The sequence below is a fragment of the Mirounga leonina genome, unplaced genomic scaffold, assembly GCF_011800145.1.
Source record: "Mirounga leonina isolate KUSES-001 unplaced genomic scaffold, KU_Mleo_1.0 Mir_173, whole genome shotgun sequence".
Lineage (NCBI taxonomy): Eukaryota > Metazoa > Chordata > Mammalia > Carnivora > Phocidae > Mirounga > Mirounga leonina.
The window spans coordinates 63,543,881-63,561,672 of NW_023270447.1; the positions used below are offsets into that span (position 1 = coordinate 63,543,881).

A 17,792-nucleotide genomic window follows, 5' to 3' on the forward strand; every position below is an offset into this window, starting at 1 on the left:
AAATGGACGGCCGCTGAAACGCCGCGGTGGAGGAGAGACCGGGAAGGAAGTCTGGCCGCCCCGCTCGTGGCTCCGCCCCCTATTCTCCATGCCCGGAAGGGAGAATCCTCACTAGACCCGAGGGCACATGGGAGAGAGTTCCGCCCCCAAAGCGAAAGCGGCCGGGGGAGCGCGCTCAAGGGTAGGCCACGCCTCTCCGCCAGAGTCGTCCGGGCCAATGAAGGGCCGAAATTACCGGCTAAGCTCCACCTCCGGAGAAGGAAGACAGGTGAGTGGTTAATTAGTGCTCCTATCACTGTGTCCTCAATGGCCGAGGCCGGTGCCTTATCCTCGCAGTAGGGAAGGGGACTTGGAGGGACTGGGAGGCAGGATTCTGAGGGCGAGAATTCCGGACAATCGTCCGTTCTCCAAGGAGATTGAAGCTAAGCTCCGCCTCTTTGGGCATGCGTACCTCAGTTTCCCCGTTTGTGACGTGGGGAGGCCGTTGGTCTGGACAGTGTTCTGGGGGTACCTGCCGAGGCTGGCGTGGCGGCGGAGGGGGTGGGTCGGTGGGGGCGCGTGGGCCCAGCCCTGGGCTTCTGGGCGTGTCCGCCATCGCCCCGCTCGCTCTTCCTCCGGGCTGGGAAGGTGGAGGCTCGCCCCACTTCCTGTTTGTTCCGTGTGCTCTGTGACCATAGATGGTCAGGTCTGGGGCCGCGCGGAAGCCTCCGCCCCGCGCTTTTGGAGTCCTTCCTCCCCGCGTGCTGGGTGTGGTCGCCGAGAATAAGACGAGCGGAATTAGAGAACATCCTGCTCCGCTCCGCTCCGCTAAAACCCGGCTTGTGAGGCCGCGTCGCCGGGAGCGGGGCGTGCCCTGCCGCCTGCCACTTAGTCCGGGGGACGTTCTTCTCGGCGGCTACAGCCGGGGGTGGGGCGGGGGTGGGGGAGACTCGCTTCCGTGCTCCCCCGGCCTGGGATCAGCTTTGTTTCCTCAAGGCTCACACTTTCCAACCGGTGATTATCCTCCCACAAAGATTTATTTCCAGAAAAATTGGCGAGTGCTACTGTCCCCACTCCTTCAGCTAAACTTCTGTGACAGCTCCAAGCTTCAAGTTGAATGCAGGCGTTATATGCCAAAGTCACTCATTCAACAAATACAGTTCTTATAATAACAGCTACCATTTACTGCGTGCTGACAACGTGCCAGGCCTGTGCTGAATGCTTCAGAACATTTTCATGTAATCCTAATAGGAACGCTCTGTGGTAGGTACCATTATGGCCTCCAGTTTTCAAAATGAATAAGCTGAATTACTTGCCAAAGTCACAGAGTAACTTGGAACTTTGAAGGGAACACACTTATCTGATGAAATCCCATGAATTTAACCCCTACCATAGACCATACCAAAATAACATTTGCCACAGTTTCGAGACGGTGATGCCTCTGGATAGGGAGACATCCTGGGTTCCATTCCTGGCTTGGGCACTTTACTAGGGGTTAGATTGGCCAGGTTACCTGACTTGGCTGAACCTGGGCCTCTTTTTTAATTTTATGACTTCCAATATGTTAAAAAAAAAATGACTACATGACAAAATATGGTACAAAAAATGTATATTTTAAATATTTACATTGAACAAAAACACTGTGTCTCTCTCACACACACACACAACACAAAAACTTTAACTTTATTCAAACATAACATCAAATGGTTATATTTGAGTGCTTTATGTATGTGAAGCCTATGGCAAATATCCTCCCTCGCCATCATTGTAAGCAGCTCTACATTTAGCCCTAAATGTCTTTCTGAATTTAGAGACAGGAAATACTTAGACATGCATCCCAGGGGAAGGGGAAAGAGAGAAGGAAACAGGAAGGAGAAGAAAGAAAGGAAGAAAATGGGGATAATGATTTGTGGGGTTGAAATGAGAAACAGAAGCAATAACCTATATGAAACCACAATGTTAAGTGATTCTTCGTAAAGAGTGCACACATGAGTGAGTCACAACCCTGGCCCCCAAGGAACTTTTCATCTTTTAAGGAGTCTAAGCACAAGTACTTCTAACTCCAGTGGGAGGCAGTTTAAGAGCAGTATCTACCACTTTTATTTATTCATTTATTTATACACTGAAAAAAAAAATACTGAGTTCTTCCTCTGTGCTAGGCACCATGCTACTTTGCACAAGGCACAAGGAAGAGTATGTGAATGGACAAGTCAGACTCTCACTGCCCTCATGGAGCTTACAATCTATTGGGGAACAGGTATTGCCATCTGGGGCAGTCATCAGAAGTGCTGACTATTGGCTTCTAGCTTTTCCCTCCTCACTGATCTTGCCCAGTTTCTTATCCATGGTGGGCTCTCATCAGACACATGTCCAATGAGTACCTGGAATTCAGAATAGTCATTTCCTGGGCTGTGATGGGTGGGGAGAACATTGAAGAGCAAACATGAGTAAACAGTAGTGGAGGTGGACCCAGTGACTAGCTGAGGTGAGAGGATCCTATAGGAGATGAGGATGAAGAGAAAGAGGTTGAGCAACCCGTGCCAGACAGGAGAGGTAACACCTTAATGTGAAAGCAAGGAGGAGCTGGTCAGATTACATTTTAGAAATACAACTCTAACTGCAGGGTAGAGCATGGGCTTCTGCGGGGGGGGGGGGGGGGGGGACAAAGAGGCAGGGGGATCTGTTAGAAGACAGGTACAAAGGTAGCAAGGGTCTGAATCGAGGCTGTGACATGGGGATGCAGCAGAGATGCCATTGTTATAAAGGGCATCGTAAGGAGGAAGATGACAAGGAGAAAGACAAATGGCAGGGGGATGATCTAAATATGAACCTCCAGGTTAGATCTAGTTCCCCAGGTATATACTCCCATTGAATACTATGTTTCCCTTCCTGGCAGGTATCACAGCCTAATTGAATAATTATCTGTACACTTGTCTTTTAATGTTTCTTTCCCTGTAAGTAACTTGAGGTTAGAGTCTTTGCCTCTCTGGCACAAAATTGATACTCAATAGATATTTATGGGAAAATGTGACTAACTGAAAAGGGTGAGAGGGGCTAAGGTGGCTCTGAGACTTGGAGCATGGGTGAATAGAAGGCGGCAAGAAGACTGGATCAGGGCTTGGGGGTTTTGAGCCTCAGACTTCGAAATCATCCAGCCTGGGAAGAGAAAGGAATGCAGTGAATCATTTTGCAAGCAGAATTGCCAACAGAGATTTGATTGATTATCACAAAATTCCCTTCTTCATGTGTTTTGCCACTTTCGTATTTTGCCTGGATTTCAGCACATTCTAAACCTGCAGAATTGCTTTGTCTCTGAGGGTGCCACCCAAGATTCTTCCTTATCTCTCTGAGTTTCAGACACAGAAGTCTGGCGGTTCATCTGGAGCATTTCCCAGCCTGGCTCAGAGGATTGCCTGTATCTGTGCAGCCTGGCTCAGAGCCTGTCTGTATTTGGGCAGATCCTGTATCCCCCTGCCAGAAGGGATTGATAACAGACAACAATCTCTGTGAGCCCATATTTCTTCCTCTCCTAGAATAGGGTCCCAAGTCTCCAGCCTGAGTTAGGGTCTCAGGTCCAAAAATTACAAATCAACAAAAGAAATATTGGCAATATAATATAGTGGTTAAGATCTGGCTTTGATGGGGCGCCTGGGTGGCTCAGATGGTTAAGCGTCTGCCTTCGGCTCAGGTCATGATCCCAGGGTCCTGGGATCGAGTCCCGCATCGGGCTCCCTGCTCCTTGGGAGCCTGCCTCTCCCTCTGCTTCTCTCTCTCTCTGTCTCTCATGAATAAATAAATAAAATCTTTAAAAAAAAAAAAAAGTTCTGGCTTTGATGTCACTCAGACCTGAACTTGAATCCCACTCTGCCACTTACTGTTTGATCTGGGTCTAGTCAGTTAACCTCAAAGAAGGATATTAATACTCATCTTGAATGGTTGATATGAAGATTAGGAGAGAATTTATAAAACATCTGGCTCACAGTAAATATGAATGAGAAGTAACAATTATTACTCAATACATATAGTCTATTGCCTGTGTTCCTGGTGAAGGCCACCAGAAAGCAAAACAAGGTCTGGATGGTTCTACCAGAGCCATTGCTGTTACTGCCCCATCACCAGAAAGTTTCCCCACAGTGTCTGCTTCTTTACATTGCTACCTTTTGATCCAAAGTCTGGACCTGTGCCCTTGGCTGCAAGTACGACTAGATAAATCAATTAAGAATATGAATGCTGGGGCGCCTGGGTGGCTCAGTCGGTTAAGGGGCTGCCTTCGGCTCAGGTCATGATCTTCCCTCTACCCCTCCGCCCTGCTTGTGATCTCTTGCGTGTGCATGCTCTTTCTCTCTCAAATAAATAAATAAAATACTTTCTTAAAGAAAGGAATATGAATGTTTTGGCTGTAGACAACAGGACACATGAGTTTGGTGACTTTTTTCTTAAGTATATTTTTCCCAAGAAGAATAGAGGTAGGCAATTTTACTGGCTCAGTAAAATCAGCTGATACCTCTGTGATTCAGTTAGACTTATCCTTAGAGTTGCAAGTTGGCTGTCATAGCCCAAGCCATCACATCATGTTTAAGGAAAGAGGAAAAAGGAAGAGGAAGGTACAGCATCTGAAATTGGAAAGCTAGTTTTCTGAGGAACTCCACAAAGCATACCCTGCTTTCTATCTCATAGCCAGAACCAACAGTCAACAAACATTTCAGCTTCCTGGTCCCTCAAAGAGACACTTCCAAGGTGCACATTTCACAGTGTTTTTGAGGGTCCCCAGAAGGACCAAGCCCCAGCTGCCCACAGCAGTAACCCACTCATTAATGAGTCCTTTACTGGCTTTTCTCCCTATTCCAGAGTCATTTATCTCATGGAACCCATACTAAAGAGAATGGGATTAGCTGGCTCTGCAACCCTAAGAAAGTGATAGCATTGTCGGCTTTGATGCTGTAAGGGGCACTCTCTGTCTGGGATGTTACCCAAATATATAAAAGGGTTGCAGATGCTGAGTGTCCAGTAGGAATGATAGATGTCCACTATAATAAATGCCGGGAATGGCCCAACATCAACATATACTCTTCTTTCTATACTTACACTTCAAAAATGAAACAAAACTCCTCAGTAAAACAACACCTTCTATAACCTAAATTGTCATCACCGTACTCACCCCTCTACCCCCCCCCAAAAAGGAATTGACAAAACTCTCATCAGTTACTTCATCCAGCTCCAAGTCCAAGATATCCAAATAATGTGTGTCTTCTGCTAGTTCCATAATGATGCTTCCTCAGTGTTCCTCAGCCTATGGACTGATCTTTAAAGTCAACCACCACAACATAGTACATCCTATATATGTTGTGGGGGAAAGGAGAAGAAAATTAGATACAATATGTAACTACTGAACTGACATGGCAAGAAACATTTCTATAGCAATCACAAGGTCTTAGTTGATGGTTTTGACTTCATGACTTTACATATCCATTACCCATTCCACATTCTCTGTCTTCAACCAGCACTTCAGTTCATCAGGGTCACAGCGACTGGACAAGAAAGAGGGCATGAAGGCATGCTGCAGTCTTCAAGGATCTGATCAAGAAGTGGCATATATTACTTCCACTACATTGCGTGAACTAGAATATAATCACATAGCTTGTAGTTGGGGCTGTGAGGTTTTTCTTCTTCCTTTTTTTTTTTTTAAGTTAAGCCCATCATGGGGCTTGAACTCAGGACGCTGAGATCAAGATCTGAGCTGAGATCAAGAGTCAGATGCTTAACCAACTGAGCCATCCAGGCGGCCCAGGACTATGAGTTTTCTATAGGTGACTCAGACCTTCTCTCCTAAGGGATTGGAGGTCTTGCCTGTCCTGCCTGTAAAATATTCCCATAACATTCTGCACTAAACATGGCAGGAGTAGGAGGACCGCTAAGGATCCCCTGAATTATATCCCTAATCCTCCCTTCCTATAGTATAGTGACAGTTCTCCTTTGCCTTGATAATAGGCTCATTCACCCGAGCCAACCATCATAATCCAAGACATGCATGTAAAGTTTAACAATAGGCTCTCCAAGCCCAGATTTGTAGCATTTGCCAATTTCTGTAGTATAAATACTCCCACCGTGGCCAGTTTTTAACTAACAATATGTCACTGAATATAGAGTTGAGAAAAAGGCACTGTGGTATATGGAATAATGGCTCTCCAAAGATGACCACATCCTAATCTCTGGGACCTGTGAATATACTATCTTACATGGCAAAGGGACTTGGCAGATTTGATGAAATTAAGGATATTGAGATGGAGAGATTATCCAGGTAGGCCCAATGCAATCAACATGGAACCTTATCAGGAAAGGAAGTCAGCGTTAGAAAGAGATGTTACAAGAAAGCAGAAGTCTTAGTTATACGACCAAGGAATATAGGCAGCCTCCAGAAGCTGGAAAAGTTAGGCAACCAATTTTCCTCAGAGCTTCTGGTAGGAACACCTGGGCTCACACCTTGATTTTAGCCCCAGAAGACACACTTCCGATTTCTGATCTTCCGAACTCTAACAAATTTGTGTGCAGCTACTAAACCTGTGGTAATTTTTTATAGCAACAGTAGGAAACTGACACAAGCACCCAGTCAACTCCTGCAAACCTGTATGAGCTGCCTCTAGAACACCAAGTTAACTTTTTTCTTTTTTATCTCTTACCTAGTGACGAGACAAGCCCAAATTGGCAAATGGCAGCCTTACTGTGCAGTCCAGTGGAAGTATTCCCATGTCCTCTGGTGGGAGCATGCCTCCCTTGGGTAATAGAACTTGTGAAGAGCCATGGTCAGAATCACAGAGACATGAAGATCAACATTTAAGAGTCAGTTAGATAGGACAGAATTACCACTCCATATTTACCCTCTTTTCCTGCGTTCCATCTATTTTGTTCTACGTGAAAGGCTACTGCACATTTGCTTACCGGTGCACAATTTACAGCGCTTCCTATAGAACTTCAGTCTTGTAAGGTGTTGTCCCTTACTTATGGCCATGGACTGGGCACCTTTTGTACCCATTGGTGCACCTTTCTACTCCAGCCTTTGCTGTGGCTACCAGGTGCTTGCAAGTGTGACCTAACAGCCCATGGCTTCCACTGCTTTCTCCAAGTATCTTGCTTTCTGCCCCAGGGCTTCTTTCATGGAATTCACCTCGTGGGTTGTCTGTGGGAACTTGCACTGTGATTTTGATACATGTGTCAACCTAAAAGTGCCAACTTGAGAGTTCGAAGGAGTTAACCAGCAACTGGGAAACCCTTGACCAATGAAGGACAGGAGCCAGTGCATAAATATTCCCTCTTCCTTCCCTGGTTGGACAATTATGAGGCACATTCTACAGTGCTGCAGAGTATTTCCAGCAGAATCGACATCCACATGCCCAAAGCAGTGACCTTCTGGATCAGTCGTCCTTGGATTGGCTTTCCTGGTTTGCCTGTTTTACCCTTCCTACTCTCTGACTCCTGTTCCTTGGGATCACTCCTAAAAATAAACTACCTGTTTGCACGCCCTTGTCTCAGACTCTGCTTTTGGGGGAAATTAAGTCTAAAAGATTTGGTAGTAGAAGTGACCCAAGAGAGACACCTGGGTGGCTTAGTCGTTAAGCATCTGCCTTCGGCTCGGGTCATGATCCCAGGGTCCTGGAATCGAGCCCCACATCGGGCTCCTTCCTCAGCGGGAAGCCTGCTTCTCCCTCTACCACTCCCCTGCTTGTGTTCCAGCTCTCACTGTGTCTCTCTCTGTCAAATAAATAAATAAAACCTTAAAAAAAAAAAAAAAGAAGTGACCCAAGAAAGCAGATTCTCAGCATAGGATTCTAGAACTGGATCAGACCTCAATGAGCACCCCATTCTTGGTGATTCATGCAGTAGTGATAACCCTTGACAATGCAGTAGCCTCATAATTACTAAAATTCTCACCAGTGGCATACTGTAATAAGGTGTATAAGAAAGGTGAAGCGTTGACTTAAGAGACAGAGGTAACATTTGAATGGCTTGTGGCAATAGTATTATAAGGATTATGGTGTCAGCTGGCTTTAGTTAATGGCTTTTGAAGTCTGGGGAAAAAAGTTAACAGGTTAGCTAGCAACATGAATATCTATATCTATAGCTATATATCTATATATTTCAACCCTGGCTTGAGTGTTACACTGAACTGAAGTTACTCACTTCTTCTTCATCAGTCATTTCTTTCTGTCCCTTTCCCTAACTTCTCTGCTGCATGTGACAGTTCCTAAAAGTTCATTCTTAGGTTCTCTATTCCTTATTCTTTCCACTGATGAATTACCCTTGTCTCATGTCTTTAGTTATTATTTAGTTTCATTTCAGTGTCTCTCTGGTGTGTCTGCCATCCTTTTTTTTTTTTTATAAAGATTTTATTTATTTGAGACCGAGAGAATGAGAGAGAGCATGAGAGGGAGGAGGGTCAGAGGGAGAAGCAGACCCCCTGCCGAGCAGGGAGCCCGATGCGGGACTCCAGGATCATGACCTGAGCCGAAGGCAGTCGCTTAACCAACTGAGCCACCCAGACGCCCTGTCTGCCATCCTTTTATTTAGCTTTAGGTTCTTGAACATCTTGCTTCAAATGTGCTAAATGACATTGGACAGTGAGTGTGTCAGTAAATTGCCACAAGATGGCAGCCTTGCTAATTTTGGCTTCAAGTTGGAGGGAGTAGGAGTGACTTCTAAAAAGAGTTTAATCTTATTTATTTAACATTTGTTGAAAGCCTGCTCAATACCTGGTCTTTTAATATATTAGTATTGGGTTTTAAAAAAATTCACGAAAGTTAAGTATAATCCCCTTTGCAGATGAGAAAACTGAGTTGAAAATGGTTAACTTGCGCAAAGTCAGGACCTAGATTTGAAACCAGTTTTCTGACTCCAAACCCCATTCTCTTTCCATTACGTAAGTGAATCTCAAGCTACAACAGTATTATTTAGGGGTTTTTGTTTTTGTTTTCGTTTTAATTACAAGTAACCGAAAACCAACTTGAGCTAGTTTAACAACAACACAATAAAGCTTTTAGGAATGCCTCATGGAAGCCTAAAAGGAAACGATGTCTTGGCTTTAAAAGAGAGAATAGAGCTAGGAATTGGAAAGCCTTCAAGACTCAGAGGAGGAAGGACAGAAAAATGGGGGAGGGGAAGAGAAAGGGAAAGCTGGGGTGGCCTAAGAGATTAAACTCTGCCCCATTCCTCATTCAACTAGAATAGTCCCATTTTTAATGCATTTTACCTATTGGGGCCCCGATGTCAGGTTCTGTTTGAAAAATAAGGATTATAGGGGTGCCTGGGTGGCTCAGTTGTTAAGTGTCTGCCTTCAGCTCAGGTCACGGTCCCAGGGTCCTGGGATCGAGCCCCATATCGGGCTCCCTCCTTGGAAGGGAGTCTGCTTCTCCCTCTCCCACTCCCCCTGCTTGTCTTCCCTCTCTCACTGTGTCTCTCTCTGTCAAATAAATAAAATCTTAAAAAAAAAAGAAAGAAAAAGAAGGTTTGGATATATTAGACAGTGCTTTTAAACCACTGGTGTAATGTATGAAGCCATTCCCATATTACTGGACATTTAGGGCTGTTGAGGTTTTCCTAATTTTTCACTCTAGTAAGTAAAATTGTGATGCATATTCTTTCATATTGTCCTGGACAGTGCATGAAGCCATCTAGTACTTCCGTTTCTCCTGACCTTTACAACTTCCCTTAAGGGAGGAAAGGGGTGAGGAGTGTAGCCTTAGGCAATTCTAGCCTGTGCCCAAAGGCCAGTGCTATTTGGGCCTTCCCTGATGGTCAGCCAGTCCAGAAATACGTAGCGCGCATCTAACTACATGCCAGGTACTACTGAGCACTGTGGACGCAATGGTGAATAAAATAGGTACAGCCTCTCATCATGGAGCCTAGTAGGGAAGACGGACATGAAACAGATAGTCCACTAAATAATTACAAGAATCTGAAGCAAAGTGCTGTGTCAGAGAAGTTCAGAAGGTTAAGGAAATACACAACACAGTGAGATGACCTAATCTCGGGGGAGAGGGGGCATTAGGGCAGGCTGCCCTGAGGAAATGTTATTTAATCTGAGACTTGCGAGATAGAGCCCCATGTCCAGTTCCACACTGAGGGTGGAGCCTGCTTAAGATTCTCTCTCCTTCTCCTTCTGCCCTTCCCTGCTCGCACATGTGCGCTCTCTCTCTCTCTCAAAAAAAAGGAAAATGGAAGGTACACAACAGAGCCAATATAAAATCCTACAAGCATATGTTGATTAGAGTTTAGTCCAACTGCCTGAGACTCATTCTTGTTCACTGTGGTTTTTGGCTCCAGTGTCTGGGCTCTTGATTCCACCCTCTGAATCATCCTTTCTTTCTCATAAGAAAATTCAGTTAGCAACTGAGTAGCCTCAAGGCCCTTCCAGCCCTCTGCCATGCAGTTCCAAAGCCAATGCCAATGTTTTAGGCTTTTGTTATGGCAACATCCATACCAAACTGTTTCATTATTGCTACATAGTGAATCACCCCCCAAATTTAGAAGCTGTATAAATTGGAGTCCTCTCAGAAGCAGATGACAAGGATGGAATCAGAAGTCCAAGGAGGCAATGCCTGTGAAAGATAAAGATGAGAGGAAGTAGGAGTAGACAGGGAGAATCTTCAGACCATGATGTGGGACCTACACCTGTAACAGAAAGACTGGGTAGAAAATGCTTCAGAGTTGCATTTTCTGAAGCGGGGCAGAGAAGCTCTGAAGAAGACTTGGCCAGGCTTATTTCCCATTACAGCCCCACAAGAGGGAGAAATAGCCCAGCTTCAGTATGCCCACTGGGCTTAGTCATCAGCTGGGACTAATCCAGGGAGAGTGTGCCTTGGCATGAATGTCGTGGCAAATCCCAACAGTATGACAGTTGGCAGATGTCAGCTACCTAAGCTCTTCACAGCAGTTCTTTTCTAAAAGGTATATCTAAGAGCTCATGCACACAGTCCGTCCCTTGCACTGCTCAGGATCCAATCTTCCACACATCTTTGGAAAGCAGCTCCTCCTTCCAGGCCTCTCTTATTGAAGGAAAACTTAGAAGAGGGAGGTTAATGGTAGGAACTATAGCTCCCATTGCTGCAAATGGTTGAATTGTCTCTTTTTTTTTAAATTAATTTAGAGACTCTTATTGTATATTACAGGTATTAATCCCTTTTCAATTCCATATATTGCAAACATTTTTCCAATTCATCCTTTGACTTTGTTATCTTTTCCGTTATTAAAAAAATGGATTTTGCCGAGGTCAAATAAACCTAACTTTTCCTTTTTTAACCTTTAAACTTTAATGCACCCAGAATTTATTTCTGAATGTAGTGAGTTTGGGAGTCCAATCTTACTTTCTTTCTGGTGGTTGGCTAATTGTGCCAGTGCCATTTATTAATTTTACTAAATAAACCACACATTCCTCACTGAATTAAAATACCATTTTGTCATTCCTAAAATCTTCATGTACACATGTCTGAACTCAGTCTATTTTTATGCTAACATTTACTTTTTCATAATCAGTATTTTATTATTTTTTTGATGATCAGAACACAGACACTATGAACAATTTGTACATAATTCTAAGTATTGAAAATCAAAGTTACATGGCTGTAATAATTTTTTTATGGCTGTAATAACTTTCTGAACAACTTTGCAATGTTCTAGCTTAAAAATTGCAATCGATTTGTTCATAAAAAGAGAATATCAAATACCAGTATCTTAAAATACTGATGAACTATTAGGTGTAAAACTCCACATATTTATAGTTAAAATCAAGCATAATGCCTATACCATAAAATTTTCGAATACTTCATATCCCATTAACAAAGAATGAAAAAACTAGATCATACCATGCAAAAGATGTCACAGATGGCATACAATTATGACAGTTGTTTTGTTTTGTTTTAAGGTTTGATTTAATATATTTTTATTTAGAAAACTTTACCCAATATTAGAGAGTATATATTTTCATCAAGCATTTCCATGGAGCTTTTGTAAATATTGTCCGTACTCTAGACCATGCTCTACCTTTGTTGAAAACAAGTCTCAAATACCAAAGAATCAGTATTTTACTTACCACATTGTGTGTCTACCTCATAATTGGAGGACAATAATAGCAACACCTTAAAATATTCTGTATGTTTGGAAATATTAAAACATACTGCTAAACTGTTCAAATAAGACAGCATATAGGAAATCAGAAAATACTTAGAGCTGACTTAAAAAATACAATATATTGGATGCCTGGGTGACTCAGTCGGTTAAATGTCTGCCTTCGGCTCAGGTCATGATCCCAGGGTCCTGGGATCAAGTCCTGCATCGGACTCCCTGTTCAGTGGGGAGTCTGCTTCTCCCTCTGCCCCTCTCCCTGCTTGTGCTCTCTCTCTCTTTCTCTCTCTCAAATAAATAAATAAATAAATAAATAAAATCTTTAAAAAAAATACGATATATTAGGGGCACCTGGGTGGCTCAGTCGTTAAGTGTCTGCCTTCAGCTCAGGTCATGGTCCCAGGGTCCTGGGATCGAGCCCCGCATCGGGCTCCCAGCTCAGCGGGAAGCCTGCTTCTCCCTCTCCCACTCCCCCAGCTTGTGTTCCCTCTCTCGCTGCGTCTCTCTCTGTCAAATAAATAAATAAAATCTTTAAAAAAAGAATACGATATATTAAAACTTATGGAATGTGCTTAATGCATAGCCTGAGTGCTCATATTAGAAGATAAACCAATTACTTAAAAAGCTGAGCGTCGGGGTGCTTGGCTGGTTCAGTTCGTAGAACACGCAACTGACTCTTGATCTTGGGGTGGTGTGTAGAGATTGCTTAAAAATAAAATCTTAAAAAAATTTTTTTAAATAAATAAAAAGCTAAGTGTTAAATTCAAGAAGTTAGAGAACAGCAGAACTGATCCAAAAAAATAGAAGTAATGAGATATAAAAATAAGAGGAGAAACTAAATAAATAGAAAACAAATACATATGATTAAAAAAAGGTTGGCAGGACACCTGGGTGGCTCAGTCGTTAAGTGTCTGCCTTCGGCTCAGGTCATGATCCCAGGATCCTGGGATCGAGTGCCACATCGGGCTCCTTGCTCAGCTGGGAGTCTTCTTCTCCCTGTTCCCCTCCCCCAGCTTGTACTTGTCCTTGTTCTCTCTCTCTCTCTCTCAAAAATAAATAAATAAAATCTTTAAAAAATAAAAATAAAAAGATAAAAAAAGATTGGCAGAGGCAAAAGCTGATTCTTTGAGAAAAGTCATAAAAGAGACAAAACTCTAGTGAAATGATGAAGAGAAGGAACAAAAAAATTTTAAGTAAAAAAGAAGACATACTACAGATAAAACAGAGACTGATGGAGTAACATATTTAAAAACTATTTACCAAAATAAAACAAAACAACAACAACAAAAAACTATTTACCACAGCTCACCCTCTAGCCAACATACCTCACATCCATCAAATATGCAAAATACATTCAACCTCCTGCCAGGACATTCTCATCACATTATGGTGTCAGCTCAACGTACAGGACCTCATCCTCTAAATGAGGTCGAGTTGTAGATGAGACTCTTCAGATGTGGTTCCTCTTGATCTGGAGATATGTGAAATGAGTAAATCAAGTTGTCTGCAACACAAACATAGTATACATTGGTGTTATGGGGTTAGGATAATGCAAAAAACATTTAAAGAGGTGGGGAAGGATAGGAAAAAGTCAGTGTTTTGTAGTAATTCTGAAACCCATGCAATTCTGAAACCCCCAAACCCCATGAATATGTTTCTATTTACTTGATTGTGACTCAGTCCTGCTTCCTGGGAATGATTCTTTTTTTTTTTTTTAAGATTTTATTTATTTATTTGAGACAGAGAGAATGAGAGAGAGAGCACATGAGAGGGGGGAGGGTCAGAGGGAGAAGCAGGCTCCCCGCTGAGCAGGGAGCCCGATGCGGGACTCGATCCCGGGACTCCAGGATCATGACCTGAGCTGAAAGCAGTCGCTTAACCAACTGAGCCACCCAGGCGCCCCCCTGGGAATGATTCTTTGTGGCTCTGAGCTGCTTTGTGGATTCGTGATTCTTCACTTTGAGTCATCCTTCCTTTCTTTTTTTTTAAAAGACTTTATTCATTTGAGAGAGAGAGGGAAAGAGCATAAGCAGGAGGGAGGGGCAGAGGGAGAGGGAGAAACAGACTTCCTGCTGAGCAGGGAGCCTGATGCAGGCTCATCCGACGATCCTGGGATCATGACCTGAGCGAAAGGCAGATGCTTAACCCACTGAGTCATCCAGGCGCCCCTCATCCTTCCTTTCTCATAAGAAGTGGCTCATATTCCACTGGGTGATGTATGGAATTGTTGAGTCACCATATTGTACACCTGAAATTAACATAACACTGTACACTAACTATACTGGAATTAAAATTTTAAAAAGGAAATGGCTCATATTTGCTGCTGTGTAGACTTCACAGACTGCTTCTTACCCATAGAAAGTTGGGAGTTTCCAGGGCTCTTTTCATTTTGAACTGTCCTTTTCACTTGAAGCCGGTGGTGTTTCCACAATGTAGTTCTCTTACATTTTATGTTTTTGTGAAGCTCCTTTCTACCTTGGTCTGAGATTCAGTATACTAAAGGAAAAACACCCTTAAGATTTTTTTTGTTAAAGGTTTATTTTATTTATTTTAGAGAGAGAGTGCACATGCACTCTGGGGGAGGGGCAAAGGGAGACAATCTCAAGCAGACTCCTTGCTGAGCCCAGACCTGTCATGGAGCTCAATCCCACAACCTGGAGATCATGACCTGGGCCAAAATCAAGAGTCGGACTCTCAACCAACTGAAACACCCAGGTGCCCCAACACCCTTAAGATTCTTAAAAGTTCTCTTGTCTAGTAAGAAAAAGAGTAAGAGGGATTTTATTTATTTATTTATTTTTAAAATATTTATTTAAGTAATTTCTACACCTAACGTGGGACTCAAACTCACAACTTCAAGACCAAGAATCGTGCACTTCTCTGACTGAGCCAGCCAGGTGCCCCAGTAAGAGGTATTTTAACATTCTTAGAGGCCACTTCATTTACTTGAGAGGATCTATGAAATGTGCACTTAAAACTTCCTAAAATCTTAACAAAAATTCTTAAAACTGCACTCTCGACTCCATCTTTATCTTAAGAGTATTCTTCCTTTGAGAAACTTTTGATGGCTAGAAAGACTGTCCTGAGCCCCTCACATACCCTCTAAACTCTTTGAAGCTAAACAGTTCCCTTTTTAGCTTATCTCTCTCTTCCTGTACCTTATCATAGACAGCTAAAAGAAACCAGTTGGCACTTAGAACATTCTGCCTAGAGATCTCCTTAGCCAAATTCACCCATACATTAAGTGTACTTTTTATTTTGTGTTTTATCACAGATGACATTCTTATTTATTTATTTATTTGTTTGTTTGTTTGTTTATTTGGGGAGCGAGTGAGTGAGCACGTGGGGGGTGGGGGGATGGATGGGAAGAGGGAGAGGGAGAGAGAGAATCTCAGATCTCAGGCAGGCCACGCTCAGCAGCAGAACCTGATGCAGGGCTTGATCTCATGACCCTGAGATCATGACCTGAGCCGAAACTAAGAGTGAGACACAACCTACTGAGCCACCCAGGAGCCCCCAAGTGACATTGTTCTGAGTGTTTTACTACTGCATTACAGGAGTTGCCTTTCTCCCACCTCCAATGACAATTTCCTTTCTTGCCTTCAAATATCACTAACAGTCTCCTTGAGGCCCTGCCAGCTTCCAGCCACTACTGGTCCCAAGCCATTGCCACATGGTTTAGGTTTTTGTCACAGCAGCATAATACTTCTAGTATCAATTTCTGTCCTAGTTATCTATTAGTTCATAAGAAACCACATCAAAACTTACTAATTAAAACAACAACTTATTATCCCTTATGCTTTGGTGGGTTGACTGAGCTCAGTTGGGCAGTCCTCATTTGGGGTGTCTCATATGATTACCCTCAGATAGTAGGTGGGACTGGAGCCATCTGAAGCCTTGACTGGGCTGGATATCCAAGCTGACTCATTCACATAACTGGAAGTGGATGCTGGCTTTCTGCTAGGAGCTTAGTTGGGTCTGTCAATCAAAGTGACTACAGGTAGCCCATACACAGGGTTTGGGATTCTCACACTATGATGTCTGGGTTCTGAGAGGGACTATCTTAAGAAAAAACATTCTAAGATTCCAGATGAAAGCTACAGTGTTTCTTATGATCGGAGGAAGTCCCAGAACAGTACTTCCTCTACATTCTACTGATTAAGCAAGTCAGCATTCTGTTGATTAAGTGAGTCATTAAGTCCATTCCAGGTTCAAGGGGAGGGATAATGCCAGAGAGGCAATGAATCATGTTCATCCCTGGAGACTATCTACAAAATCAACTTTTGTAACCTAAGGGCAGGGAGAAAAAATTTTTAACTCTGAAAAGTGCAACTTGAATGGATTAGATTATATTAAAATCAAAACCTTTGGTTCAGTGAAGGACTGTGTGGGCAAAGTGAAAAGACAGATGACAAAATGAGAAAAGATACTTTCAATGTCTAATGCCAGTAAGAGATTTTTATCTAAGAGCAGAGTTCAGCAAACTCTTTCCATAAACAATCAAACAGTGAATATTTTAGCCCGATTTTGTGATCCATTTGTTCTCTGACACAATTTTTCAACTCTACTGTTGTAGCTGGGAAGCGGCCACAGGCAGAAAGTGAATGGGTGTGACTCTGTTCTAATAAAATTTTATTTACCAAAACTGGAAGTGGGCCAGTTTGGGTCTGTGAGCCATAGTTTGCTGATCCCTGATCTAGAAAAGACAACGAACTCCTGTATATCAACAAGAAAAATACAGCAACTCCAATTTTAAAAATAGAAAGGGATATAAGTAGGCAATACACAGCAGAGGAAAATCAGAAGAGTAATAAGCATATGAAGAGATATTTAAACTAAATTATAATCAGAGAAATATAAATTAACAATGAGATATTACTTTACATCTAATCAGACAGCAAAAATTAGGGAGATAATGGTGAGCTTTGTTGAGGAAATAGGGACTCTTCATGATGGGAATAAAGACAGGTGCAGGGGCACCTGGGTGGCTCAGTCTGTCAGATAAATAAATAAAATCTTAAAAAGAAAAAAAGACAGGTGCAACTATTCTAGAGTACAATATGGTGGCACATAGTTTAATAGTGTATGTGTATACCTAATGACTCAGCAAATCTGCTCCCAAGTCTGTATCTCAATGAAATTCCCACACAAGTCCTTAAGGAGTCATGAACTAGAATGTTCATTGCAGCATTACTTGTGGTGCAGAAGAGTGGAGACCATCTGAATTTCTGTCATCTGAAGAGTAAATACATAAAATGTAGTGAATGTACACCAGAGAGTACTATATAGCAGTTGGGAGCAATGAGTTAGATACACAGTGCTGGTTTTAACAAGTCAGAATAAGTTATAAACACAAACCACTTATGCAAATGTAAAATATATAGGCACAAAACAATATCTGTTTTGCAAGAACACAAACACGAAGCTATATATCAAACACAAACAAAAATTACAGTGGTTGTCTATGGAGTAGGAAAGGAAGTGATTATGGAATGAAAGGGAATATATAGAGAGAGAACATTGCATGCACCAATGATGATAATGTGCCATGAAATGAGGAAAATGATTAACTGCATCTGAGGTTAAAATAAAAATAACAGATAATATAAAATGCCAGAGTGTCAGTTTTTCTTTTGAAGGAGTAAAGAAGGCAACTCCAAAGGAAGATGAACCTCAACAAGAACTGTGAACCTCCCCATTCA

The 17,792-nt window shown here is 42.6% G+C and overlaps 1 protein-coding gene across 5 annotated transcripts in view; it reads right to left on the reverse strand.

Moving 5' to 3' along the window:
• Positions 1-4,424: 4,424 nt before the first annotated feature.
• The window catches only part of MFSD2A (major facilitator superfamily domain containing 2A), a 51,687-nt gene continuing 38,319 nt past the window's right edge, over positions 4,425-17,792 (reverse strand). For 2 of the 5 annotated variants that reach the window (XR_004681701.1, XR_004681698.1), the window contains exons 15-16: positions 13,416-13,594; positions 4,425-5,553 (exon numbers count right to left, since the gene is read on the reverse strand). The gene's annotated coding sequence lies outside the window, so the exon portion shown is untranslated. Of the gene's footprint in view, positions 5,554-13,415; positions 13,595-17,185; positions 17,326-17,792 lie in introns of those variants that run through there. The other 3 variants (XR_004681699.1, XR_004681700.1, XR_004681702.1) reach the window with 3 other exon arrangements.